The 13,737-nt window shown below is 37.9% G+C and overlaps 1 protein-coding gene and 1 pseudogene across 1 annotated transcript in view; one reads left to right on the forward strand and one right to left on the reverse strand.

Moving 5' to 3' along the window:
* The window catches only part of LOC116104725 (vomeronasal type-2 receptor 116-like), a 123,295-nt gene that overhangs the window by 20,347 nt on the left and 89,211 nt on the right, over nt 1-13,737 (reverse strand). The gene's annotated exons all lie outside the window — the stretch shown is intronic.
* On the forward strand, nt 11,619-12,302 carry LOC116068855 (annotated as a pseudogene).

The raw sequence follows: 13,737 nt of genomic DNA on the forward strand, positions 1-13,737 counted from the left end.
ATATCAAACAACTTTTATAATACTTATTTTTATTGTTATAATATTTTATAAATTTTAAGGAATATGAAGAAAATAAACAAAGGATAATAAATGGAATACTCCAACACAAGAGGAAAACTACATCCTAGAAAAAGCAAGAGAGTAATCTTTCATCCAGACTAAAAGAAGACAGCCCCATGAACAGAATTCTAATTCTAAGAACAGAAATAACAGGAAGCAACAATTACTTTTCCTTAATACCTATTTTATCAATGGATTCAATTCCCCAATAAAAAGACATAGGCTCTCAGACTTGGTATGTAAACAGGACCCAATATTTTGCTGCATACAGGAAACCCACCTCAGTAACAAAGACAGACAGTGCACAAAGCCTGGAAAAGAATTTTCCAAGCAAATGGTCGCAAGAGACAAGCAGGAATAGTCATTCCAATATCAAATAAAACTGACTTTCATCCTAGAGTGATCAAAAAAGATAAGAAGGGACACTTCATATTCATCAAAGGTAAGATCTACCAAGATGATCTCTCAATTCTGAACCTCTATGCTCCTAATCAAAGGGCATCTACATTCATAAATGAAACATTACTAAACCTCAAAGCACACATTGCACTACACACAATAATAGTGGGAGATTTCAACACCCCACTCTCTGCAATGGACATGTCATGGAAACAGAAACTAAACAAAGACATAGTGAGACTAAGAGAAGTTATAAAACAAATGTATTTAACAGATACCTATAGAACTTTTTATTCTAAAACAAAAGGATATACCTTCTTCTCAGCACCTCATGGTACCTTTTCCAAAATTAACCATATAATGAGTCATAAATCAGGCCTCAACAGATACAAGAAGATTGAAATAATTTCTTGCATCCTATCAGATCACCATGGACTAAGGCTGCTCCTCAATAACTATATAAACAATAGAAAACCCACATACACATGGAAGCTTAACAACACTCTACTCAATGATAACTTGGTCAAGGAAGAACTAAAGAAAGAAATTAAAGCCTTTTTAAAGTTTAATGAAAATGAGGGCACAACATACCCAAACTTATGAGACACAATGAAAGCAGTCCTAAAAGGAAAACTCATAGCTTTAAGTGTCTCCAAAAAGAAACTGGAGAGAGCATACACCAGCAATTTGACAGTACATCTGAAAGCTCTAGAACAAAAAGAAGCAAATTCATCCAAGAGGAGACAATGGCAGGAAATAATTAAACTCAGGACTAATGGGTTTTGTGCAGTTTTATCAGACCTTCAAAGAAGACCTAATACCAATAGTCCTCAAACTATTCCACAAAATAGTAACAGAAGATACTCTACTTAATTCATTCTATGAAGCTACAATACTCTGATACCTAAACCACACAAAGACCTAACGAAGAAAGAAAACATCTGACCAATTTCTCTTAAGAATCTCAATGCAAAAATACTCAATAAAATTCTTGCAAACCGAATCCACAAGTACATCGAAATGATCATCTATCATGATCAAGTAGGCTTCATGCTAGGGATGCAGAGATGGTTCAATATATGGAAATCTGTCAATGTAATTCACTATATAAACAAACTCAAAGAAAAAAAACCATATGATTATCTCATTAGATGCGGAGAATGCATTTGACAAAATCCAACATCCCTTCATGATGAAAGTCTTGGAAAGATCAGGAATTGAAGGCCCATACCTAAACACAGCAAAAGCAATATACAGCAAACCAGTAGCCAACATCAAACTAAATGGAGAGAAACTTGAAACAATCCCACTAAAATCAGGAACTAGACAAGGCTGCCCACTCTCTCCCTACTTATTCAATATTGTACTTGAGGTCCTAGCCAGAGGAAGTAGACAACAAAAGGAAATCAAAGGGATACAAATTGGAAAGGAAGAAGTCAAATATCACTATTTGCAGATGATATGATAGTATACTTAAGTGACCCCGAAAATTCCCCCAGAGAAACTCTAAACCCGATAAACAACTTCAGCAAAGTAGCTGGATATAAAATTAACTGAAGCAAATCAGTGGCCTTCCACTACACAAAGGATAAACAGGCTGAGAAAGAAATTAGGGAAACAACATCCTTCACAATAGTCACAAATAATATAAAATACCTTGGTGTGACTCTAACTAAGCAAGTAAAAGATCTGTTTGACAAGAACTTCAAGTCTCTGAAGAAATCGAAGATCTCAGAAGATGGAAAGATCTCCCATGCTCATGGATTGGGAGGATTAATATGGTAAAAATGGCCATCTTGCCAAAAGTTATCTACAGATTAAATACAATCCCTATCAAAGTTCCAACTCAATTCTTCACAGACTTGGAAAGAGCAATTTTCAAATTCATCTGGAATAACAAAAAAACTAGGATAGTGAAAACTATTCTCAACAATAAAAGAACCTCTGGTGGAATCACCATCCTGGACCTTAAGCTGTACTACAGAGTAATTGTTATTAAAAGTGCATATTATTGGTACAATGACAGGCAGGTATATCAATGGAATAGAATTGAAGACCCAGAAATGAACCCACAAACCTATGGCCACTTGATCTTTGACAAAGGAGCTAAAACCATCTAGTGGAAAAAAGACAGCATTTTCAACAAATGGTGCTGGCTCAACTGGCAGTTAGCATGTAGAAGAATGCAAATAGATCCATTCCTGTCTCCTTGTACAAAGCTCAAGTTCAAATGACACACTGAAAGTAATAGAAAAGAAAGTCGGGAAGAGCCTCTAGCACATGGACACAGGAGAAAATTTCCTGAAGAGAATACCAATAGCTTATGCTCTAAGATCAAGAATTAACAAATGGGACTTCATAAAATTACGAAATTTCTGTAAGGCAAAGGACACTGTTAATAGGATAAAGCAGCAACCAACAGATTGGGAAAGATCTTTACCAATCCCTACATCTGATAGAGTGCTAATATCCAATATATTAAAAAAAATTCAAGGAGTCAGACTCCAGAGAACCAAATAACCCTATTAACAGAGAATTCTCAACTGATGAATACTGAATAGCTGAGAAGCACCTAAAGAAATGTTCAACATCCTTAGTCATCAGGGAAATGCAAATCAAAACAACCCTGAGATTCTACCTCACACCAGTCAGCATGGCTAAGATCCACCCTCAGGTGACAGCAGATGGTGGAGTGATTGTGGAGAAAGTAGTACATTCCTTCATTGCTGGTGGGATTGCAAGCTGGTGCAACCACTCTGGAAATCAGCTCCTCAACCCCTGCAGCTGTGTCCTGCAGCTTCCTTACATCCTGACACCTGTCCAGTGACTGCATGCTTAGGTAAGCAAGGTCAACACTCCTGCCTCCTGCTTTCCTGAGTGGCCAAGCCCCGTGGCAGAGCAGAGAAGAAACATACATAATGTAGGGCCATAGGAACCAGCAACTAAAAAGCATAAATGGGACAGAGCTAGCGCTCCTACACATATGTAACAGATATGCAGTTTTGTCTTCATATTGGCCTCCTAACAACTGCAGCAGGGTCTGTCTCTGTCTCTATTGCCTGAATTTGGTTTCCTTTCTCCTATCTAGGCTGTATTGTCTAGACTTTTATTAGAAGATGTGCTTAGTCCTACTACACCTTGATAGGCCCAGGCAGGTTGATATATATGGGAGTTTTCTCCTTCTCTGAGGAGAAAGGGAGGATGTGATGGTGGAGGGGTAGGTATGATGCAGGCATTAGGAGGAGACAAGGGAGAAAAGCTTTGGCCAGGATGCAATGTAAATTGAATAATTACTGAAAAAATTAGGCAAGAAAATGACAAAAGTTTGAAAAGCCTAGATTGGATAAACTATCAACCTAGAGGAAAACCAAATATTATTATTTTGCTAAAGGAATGTACCAATAAAATGACTCCTAATAACACTGCTGTATACCAATGATCAATGCCTCACTCAGTCATCACCAGAGAAACTTCTCCCAATGGATGGGAATGAATACGAAGACCCATGACTGGACAATGTGCAAGGGTGAGAGAATTTGGAGCACTCAGTCCTAAATGGGATGTCTTCATCACTACCTTCCCTCAGAGATTGGGGAGCTTTGTACAAGAGGAGGTAGAACAGTGTCTCCAGACAAATTAGGACTGATGAACATAAGAACTCCCAGAGCCTGTGGCAGCATGCCTAGGGATTGAACAAGTTCAAGCCAGAGTTTCAGTGCTGAGAGGGGGAACTGGACCAAGATGCTATCTCCAACTGACATCTTCAATTTAGTTTTATATAACGGTGTCTCATTGGGTATATTAACCACATTTAAGGACAGGCCCCATGTCCAGCTATAGATGGACAATAGTATTGTTGCAGACTTTGTGTCTTCTATCACTTTGTTCGAGCATTTTTTGTCTCACTGGTCTTTGCTTATTTATTTGGGTTTCTTATTTTGATTTTCTTTTTGTGTGCTTCCTGTGCATATGTTTCTTGTAATTGTTCTTTTAAAAAACCTGTTTTTTTTCCTGTTTGCTTTGTCTTCTAATGAAATGTTTTTCACTCTGTATGCTCAGTATACTCAGTATGATTATGATTTCCCCTCCTCCAGCTCTCACTAGTTCCTGTCCCTTTCTTCTCCCATTTGGATATTCCTTTCTGTCTCTCATTAGTAAACAAAAAGTTATCTAAGGAATAATAATTAATGATAATAATTCAAAATTAAATAAAACAAAATAAAGATTGAAATAACGCAAATATAACAGAAGAAAAAAAGCCAACTATAAAGCACATGAAACATGCATAGACCCTCGTACATACTCAATGGCATACTTTGGATTCTCATAAAAGCACAAAACCAGAAGACAAAGATCCCATGTGGTGACATAAAAAATGCTCTGATACAACATTAAGAGATGGTGAACCTCCAAAGAAGCCATTGAGTATTTTTGTGTTGTCTTCATATTGCTGGGCATGCAGAGATATTCCTTTTAACCTGATGGGTATCCAGCGGGGTAAGTGAAATGGTCTGATGAATTGTTGTGACTTTTGTAGGAGTAGGTTGCAGGAGCCAAGAGAGACAGAGTCAAGGCAGACATGTCTGAGGTGACATTTTCCAGGGAATACTTGTGAAGAAGAAACATGGTTGAGCTTGTGGAAGAGATTCAACTGTAGAGGTGCCCTCTAGATTTGTAGTTGAATATGCTGGGTGGCAGAAGTTAGCAGAAACAAATGATCCATACCAAAGGGGGAACCAATCAGCACTTTTCTTGGTTAGGATGGTGCTCGACCCCTTGAAAGGGGTCCATTTTGTCCCTCCAGGTTTTAACAGCAGATGTAAATGAGGGCATAGAAAATAAAAACAACTAAAATGACTCATTCTTGGTTAGGGAAAAGGATTTTATAGTAGATATGAGAGAACATCCAGAGGCATTAGAATGTTTGAAAGCAGAACAAATATGAGGGAGGGTGGCCATGGCCAGCGCTATCTCCCTGCAGTAGAAAAGCAGAGGAGCTGTGTGGTATTTGTGTTGGTAGTTTTTAAGGGAACTGAGCAATGGTGAGCTGTAATTTGGAATGTCCTGGGAGCTAGCCATGTAGAAAACAAGTTGGGTAGGTGAGAAGGTCCAGGAGGCTGGTGTAGGGAATTTGAGATCTATAAAAAGTATGTATAAACAGGGACCAAAGAAGTCTGGAGGGTAGCATGGACCTTGTTATGTGGTTAGGCAATACAGAAACATGTTAACAGAGGGCACATATCTGAAGTGGGAAGTTCTGGTGTGTTTGGAGTCTCAGTTGTGCCATATGATATTTTTGTGGAAGCTGTCTTGTGACAGGGCATGTGATGTTTTGTGGGAGTAGATGTTTGAGAGGGTGTGTGACATTTAGGAAGAGTGTAAGTGGAACTCCATAAACAATGAGAGAGTGCTCTTGTATTCTCATCCTGTCCAAAACTTTGCTGGTCTTTGCTAGCTGTTCAGCGTTTAAACTTGTACATCAACTATGAAAAATCATTATAGGTGAAGGCCTCTTGTAAAGATGAATTTCATGGCAGATGTTCAACTTTATATTCCTAGCATCAGTTAATAAGTCTTCTTTTCCTGATTCTTCAGCAAGATTTGTCATCCATTTCTTTTAATTATTTTGTTATTGATTGATTTTTTTGGCAATAAGTTCTGATACAGTATACCTTACCCAACTCTACCTAGATCCTCAGGATCTCCTCACACAGCCAACTACAAACCCTGTCCTTTTTTCCCTCTCCTTCTTTCTCTCCCTTTTTCTTGCTCCCATCTTGTTTTTAGATGTAAAGACAAGGCTTTTATACAAATCTTAGACTGTCCTGGAACTCACTATGTCGATCAGGGTGGCCTCAAACTCACAGAAATTCATAGGCCTCTGCTTCCTGAGTGTTGAGATGCCTACTTCTCTCACTTTTTTGAAAATAAGCAGGCATATGAATTCTACATGACTGCAAAATACACAGGTCCTACATGGGTTTGTATCACACAGAATACTTGAACGGAAAGAAGTAGACATGCATCACCATCCATAACTCAAAAATGATCTCCAGTTAACAAACACTTGCAAATGAAAGCAGTTTTCTACAAGTGAGTCTCATGGTGGGAAACAAATTACTCTTAAGTGTAGGTAGGCCTTATCAAGTCCAAAGTTAGTACCTCCATCCCTACAAAATGGAAGTCCCAATGACTTGGTCAAAGATGACCATCTAGGTTCAGCTAGGCATGGCAGAATAAACAAAAGAATTTCTGGAGGATATATCAAAGCTTGCTCTCAGGACTCCTCAGACCTGTGAAATTGTTTTCTGTCTTCCAAAAGGAACCACTCCCATTATCTTTCTTTGGCTCTGGCAAAAGGGACATGTGCAGGGTTAGATTTTTCCAAGGCTATATTATTCAGGATTCTAGAACAATATAACCTTTCTTCTAGCCCACAGATCAGAGGCAGGGGAAAAAGAAGGTTTATAGGAAAAGGAGGTTTTGGGCCCATTTATAAGTAGTTCTTTGGGGTTTTTCTATTCTTTGTTGTTAGGATATCATCAATACAGGCCAATAGCAAACACCAAACATGAATCAGTAGCAGGAATTAAATCCATTAGAAACTTCAAGGCTCCACCAAATCAGCAGATAAGGCAAGAATCAGCTGGAATACCATGTAAAGTTCTTTGGTGTATTTCTCTCTATGAAATAAAGACCAGTAAAGACCAGCAAAGACCAGTGATGTCCAGTAAAGACGAGCAAAGAACACTGAGGACAAGTGAAGCATTGACTCAGATATATTACTTTGGAGTATATACTCCATAGAGTCTAACATGAAAGGGGATCCAAATTCCTTTTCCTTTTTGATGCTAAAGACTTGAAATGGAAAATCAGGGTATTCTAGACTAGAGAGCATAAGAATGTGAACTGTACCTTCAACTTGATTTTTATTGTTACATTTCCCTTCACAATAAATTATAAATTTACATTAATAAAGGAAGTCTGATTTTTCATAGGCTAGCATATTCAAGGTTACATAAAACACAACAATGTTATTTTCTTCTGAAAAACATCTGAGATATGGGAACATCATTTAACCTAACTATTCTCCAGAAATTGGTGAAGGTCAAAGGCATTTCTGTGTTTCTTTTCACATTTGTTGGCATACTAAATTTCCTTCTTGAGAAATAGCAGCAATAGCTGTTCCAATGGCTGTCTTCACATAAGCTTAATTACATCTTCACATAAGCTTAATTCAAACCCCCAACATTATAAGCCAACATATGACTGAGGTCCATCTTTACTGCTGCACTATTCATAATAGTTAGCTGACAGAACCAGGCCAAATACCCATCAAGAACTAAAGAAAGCATGGTTCTTATACACAATAAGATTTTATGTATCTGTAACAAAAAGTAGAATCATGGCTATTGCAGTAAATGAGTGGGATTGGGAGTTAATGTTTTAAGTAACTTAAGTGAGACTTTAAATGATAAGTATTGCATGTTTCCTCTTATCTGTGACCCCAGGATTTAACTTTAATTATTTATAATTACTTTTCTGTATGTTGTATATGTGTGGTACATGTATGTATTACATATATTCATTGGTACATGTATGTTTTGAAGGCTAGAGGAGTATGTTCAGTATTTGGCCTATCATTCTTATTCCCCTGAGACTTCAGTTCTTATTGAAACTAGAGTTTACCATTAAACTAGACTGGTTGGTCAACAAGCTTCCGTGACCCTTCTTTGTTTGGGAAGTTCCACACTACAAGGTTTTAGATGTGAATGGTCATCTCCAGCTTCTTTATCTGAGATTTTTCTAATAGTCCTTATGATTGCATGGCCATCACACATACACTGATCCATCTCCACAGGCATACATGTTAATTTTTATATATGAGTATATGAGTATGTTTATGGGGAGGTATGGTTCCTGAAAGTAGAAAAAGTACCATAGGAGAGGAAGAAGTCACCCTGATCAAAGAATATGTATAGCATGCAAGGAGAAGCAGATGTTTGTAGAGAAGAAAGGTGCTGTTATGATGGGGACAGGAGATGAGGGAGAGGAGTGGGGGAAGAAGACAAGTAGGGCAAAGTATGTATGAAGTTGCCACAAGAGTTGCCATACAACACTACTTTGTATGGTAATTACAAAAACAGTGGAAAGTCTGCCTCTTCATGTGGCCCTAGCTCATTTTTTCCAAACAATCCACTCAGCCTTCCACTAATCTATCTCCACTGCTTCTGTTGATCCTACAAAAAAGCATTTTCTATCAGTGGCCTGAAAAAAAATGCTGGAGTTAAGCAACATCACAAATGAACCTAGCAGATATCTGAAAAATATTTCAGTCAGACACAAAAGATTATACATTTTTTCCTAGCAGCTGATGGAACTTATAACAGAATTGTCCATATACTTGGACAGAAGGCAAGTCTCAATAGATATAAGAAAAATCACATAACAATCTCTATTCTATCTGACCACCATGTTTTAATGCTTGATATCAAGTACAGGAAGTATACAAATTTTGGGAAACTTAACAACTCACCACCGAATAATAAATGGACCAGAAAAGAATTTAAAAAGATTTAATTACTGAATGTAAATAACACAACAATAAAACTAAACATATGCAACACAAAGAATGCAGTTTTGAGAGCTCTAAGTGGCTACATCAAAAAAATTGGAGAGCAATCACATTAGAAACTTAATAGCAAACCTGAAAGTATAGAATAAAAAGAAGAAATAGCAGCTAAAAGAAATATATGTCAAGAAATAATCAAATTGAGGGCTGAAATGAATAAAAACAAACATACAAGCAACAAATGTATGCATACAAAAATACAATGCATAAATAAAATGGAAGAGTGGACTCTGAGAAAATCAATGAAATTGACAAACCCTTAGTCAAATTAACTAAAAGACAAAGAAATAAGATCCATGTAAAGAGAATTCAAGAGAGAAGGATGAAATCACAACAGATATGGAGGAAATCTAGAGAAGCATAAGGATATACTTTACAATCTATTCCATTGGACTGAGAAACTAAAAGAAATGGATGATTTTTTTTGCCTTATTTTTTTCGTTTATTGTAAATAAATTCTTTTCTCATAGAATCTACCCTGATTATAGTGTAACTTTTATTCTCTACTCCTCTATGTTCCCCCTACCTTTTTTCCCTCTGGATCCACTCTTTTGTCTCATTAGAAAAGATCAGGCTTCTAAGAGGTAGCAACCAAATATGATAAATTAAAATATAGTAAGATAAAGCAAAGCCTACCATGTTGAGGCTGGACAAGGCAACCTAACAGAAAGAAAGGGCCCCTAAAGCAGGCCCAAGAAACAGAGACCCGTTAGTTCATCTATTGAATTAGAAACTGAAAGCTACAATATGCATAGAGGATCTAGCACAGTCCCATATAGTTTCTGTGCCTGCTCCTTTCATCTCTTTGAATTCGTATGCATCTTGCTTAGTTGATTCAAAGGACTTGTTCTCCTGGGGTCCTCCATCCCCTGTGGCTATTACAGTATTCTCACCTCCTTTTGGACTGGGGGGATTCCCTGAAGAGGAAGGGTTTGATGGAGACATATCATTTAGGGGTTCTCTTTGAATATTGTCTGGCTGTGGGTCCCTCTGCATCTATTCTCAGGCAGCAGGAGGAAGCTTCTCTGATAATTACCAAACAAAGCACTGATCCATAAGACTGAAAGCCTCCCTGGAGTTCTGATGCACACAGAGAAACAGAAACCACAGTCCCTTCGACCCCCTGGAGAACAGCTTCACACAGGACAACAGCTTGACTGCTCCTCTGAAGTCCCAATGGTCTGAAGGTCTCTCAGGAGATGTGCTGTAGCCAGGGCAACAGATCAGCAGCTTCTCTTCCCCTCTGAAGATCCCATAGTCAGAAGGCTCCACAGGAGGTCTGCTACAGCCTGAGTCACAGGCCTACCATGAGACCTGAAGCAACCCAGGGACTAAAGAAGCAGAATCCAGACAGAGATACCCAGACTAGCAAACACCAGGGATAACCAGATGGTGAGAGGCAAACACAAGGCCATAAGCAACATAAGCCAATATACGTGGGCATCATCAGAACGAACCCAGTTCTCTCATCACAGCAAGCCCTGAATACACCAACGTACCTGAAAATCAGGAAGCTTACCTAATAGAGATAATAGAGTCCTTTAAGAAGGATATAAATAACTCACTGAAAGGAGTACAGGAAAACACAGTCAAACAGATAGAAGAAGCCTAAAGAGGAAACAAATGAATCCCTTAAAGAAATACAGGAAAACACAATCAAACAGGTGAAGGAATTTAATAAAGTGACCAGGACCTAAGATGGAAGTGTAAACAATAAAGGAAATAGAAATGGAACCCTGGAAATGCAAAATCTAGGAAAGAGGTCAGGAATTATAAATGTAAGCATCATAAACAGAATATAAGAGATAGAAGAGATAATCTCAGGTATAGAAGATGCTGCAGAAGAGATTGACACAACTGTTAAAGAAAATTCAAAACATAAAAAACTCCTAATCCAAAACATGCCAGAAATCCAGGACTAATGAAATGACCAAATCTAAGAATAATTGGAATAGAACAGAACAAAGATTCCCAGGTCAAAGGATCCAAAAACATCTTGAACAAATATCATAGAAAAAACTTCCCCAAACTAAAGAAAGAGATGGCCATAAATGTACAAGAAGCCTATAGAACACCAAATAAATTGGACCAGAAGAGAAAATCCTCATGTCACATAATAATCAAAACACTAAATATTAGAACAAAGAAAGAGCATTAAAAGCTGGGAGGGATAAGGGTCAAGTAACGTATAAAGACTTTTCAAGAGAGTCACTAAAAGCCAGAAGAGCCTGGTCAGAAGTCATACAGACTCTAAGAGAACACAAATGCCAGCATAGGCTACCATGCCCAGTAAATATCTCCCTCAACATAGATGGAGAAACCAAAATATTCCAGGTCAAAACCAAATTCAAACAGTACCTATCTACCAATCCAGCCCAACAGAGGATACTAGAAGGAAACCTCCAACACAATGAGGGTACCTACACCAATGGAAAGACAAGATGGCAGTGTGCCAATGCCCCAGCAGCGAAGCTGAGGTCAGAGTTTAATTTGAAATATTAAAAGTGGATACAAAACTATTTCCAAAATGCAGACAATTAAGTGTGTTGTTGTTGGTGATGGTGCTATTGGTAAAATATGTCTTTTGATATCTTACACAATAAACAAATTTCGATCAGAATATATACCAACTGTTTTTGACAACTATGCCATCTCAGTTATGACTAGTGGAGAGCCATACACTCTTGGACTTTTAGATTTTGCAGGGCAAGAGGATTATGACAGACTATGACTGCTCAGTTATTCACAGACAGATGTTTTTCTAATGTTTCTCAGTGGTCTCTCCATCCTCATTTGAAAATGTGAAAGAAAAGTGGGTGCCTGAGATAACTCACCACTGTCCAAAGACTCCTTTCTTGCTTGTTGGGACCCAATTTGACTTCAGAGATGATTCCTCTACTATTGAGAACCTTGGCAAGAATAAACAGAAGGCTATTACTCCAGAGAGTGCTCAGAAGCTGGCGTGGGCTCTGAATGTTGTCTAGTGTGTGGAGTGCTCTGGCCCTCACACAGAGAGGACTGAAGAGTGTGTTTGATGAAGCAATATTGGCTACCCTCGAGCCTCTAGAACCGAAGAAGAGCCACAGGTGTCTGCTGCTATGAACACATCTCCAGAGCCCTTTCTGCACAGCTCGTGTTGTCATCATAATAAAAGCAATGTTTAAATCAAACTAAAGATTAAAAATCAAAATTCATTTTTGCAATAATGACAAATTCCCTGTACCTACCTACATGCACTCATGTGAGACAAGGTCCATTAGTATGGCCCCTCCTTGCCCTTCCGGTAATAGTTAATTCTGAATTCTTATGTATTATCTGAAAAGCGACGAGCGCTAGTTTTTGTTTTCTTGTTTAAAAAAACAACAACAAAAATCCCCACGAACATTTTGTTTTTGTTTTGTTTTGTTTAAAAGCAAGGCATGCTTGTGTTGACTGTAACAGACTAATTCAAATTGTAAGAGCTGCTCCCTGGTTCCATTTTGGAGAGTGATCTGGGGCATCTTAGTGTCTTCTTTTTTTGTTTTGTTTTTCTTCAACCCTTCTCTCCTTTTGTGGTGTGTATGGGGTTGTTTCTTAGACTTGTGTTTCAAAATTTGTTAACCAGAGGACAGCCTGTGGGGTGGGGGAGGACAGATTATTTCCACATTCCACTCCCTAGGTCTAGCTTAGCAAATATGTCCCCACCTGTTGCTCTTAGGAAGGAGTATAGAAATGCCTCATTTAATAACATACTCCTTCTTGAAAGTAGCCTCTTCTCTCTACCATTGAGTGGATCCAGTCTTTGATGAAACTCATGAAGGTGGGAGGAAGCTGTCTTGCCCTCTTTCTAGGATGCACTCTATACGTGATTGTGACTTTCAAGGGTACTTGTTTCCCATTTGCTGATTTGGGGAGGGGGATAATTTCTAACCTCGTTAATTGACAAATGAAAAGTATTCCACCTTTGGAATATACCAAATGGATTGAGTTCCCAATTAATAAAAAAAGTTCTTTTGCTCCTGTCAAAAAAAAAAAAAAAAAAAAAAAAAAAAAAAAAAAAAAAAAAAAAAGAGAAGACAAAATATTAGTCATCTCACAACAAAGCCAAAAGAAGGGGACCATATGTACATAATACCACCCACAAAAACAAACGTAACAGGAACTAACGATCATCTGTCTTTAATATCTTTCACTATTAATGGGCTCAACTCACCTATAAGAAGACATAAACTAACAGACTGGATGAAAACAGTATCCAGCATTTAGCTGCATAGAATAAAGGCACCTCAATAACAAAGACACAGTATCTCAGAGTAAAAGTCTGGAAAAAGGTCTTCCAAGCAAATGGTCCCAAGAAGCAAGCTGGAGTTGCCATCCTAATATCCAATAAAATAGACTCAACGAAAGGTTTTAAAGTGAGATGAGGTGGGACACTTCATATTCATCAAAGGAACGATCCACCAAAAGAAAGTCTTAATTCTGAACATCTATGCTCCAAATGCAAGAGCACCCAAATTCATAAAAGAAACTTTACTAAAACTCAAAATACACATTGAATCACACACAATAATAGTGGGAGATATCAACACCCCACTGTCACAAATGGACAGGTCATTGAAACAGAAACTAAACAGAGATATAGTGAAACTTATAAAAGTTATGAACAC

The sequence above is a fragment of the Mastomys coucha genome, unplaced genomic scaffold (genome assembly GCF_008632895.1).
Source record: "Mastomys coucha isolate ucsf_1 unplaced genomic scaffold, UCSF_Mcou_1 pScaffold22, whole genome shotgun sequence".
Taxonomy (NCBI): Eukaryota; Metazoa; Chordata; class Mammalia; order Rodentia; family Muridae; genus Mastomys; species Mastomys coucha.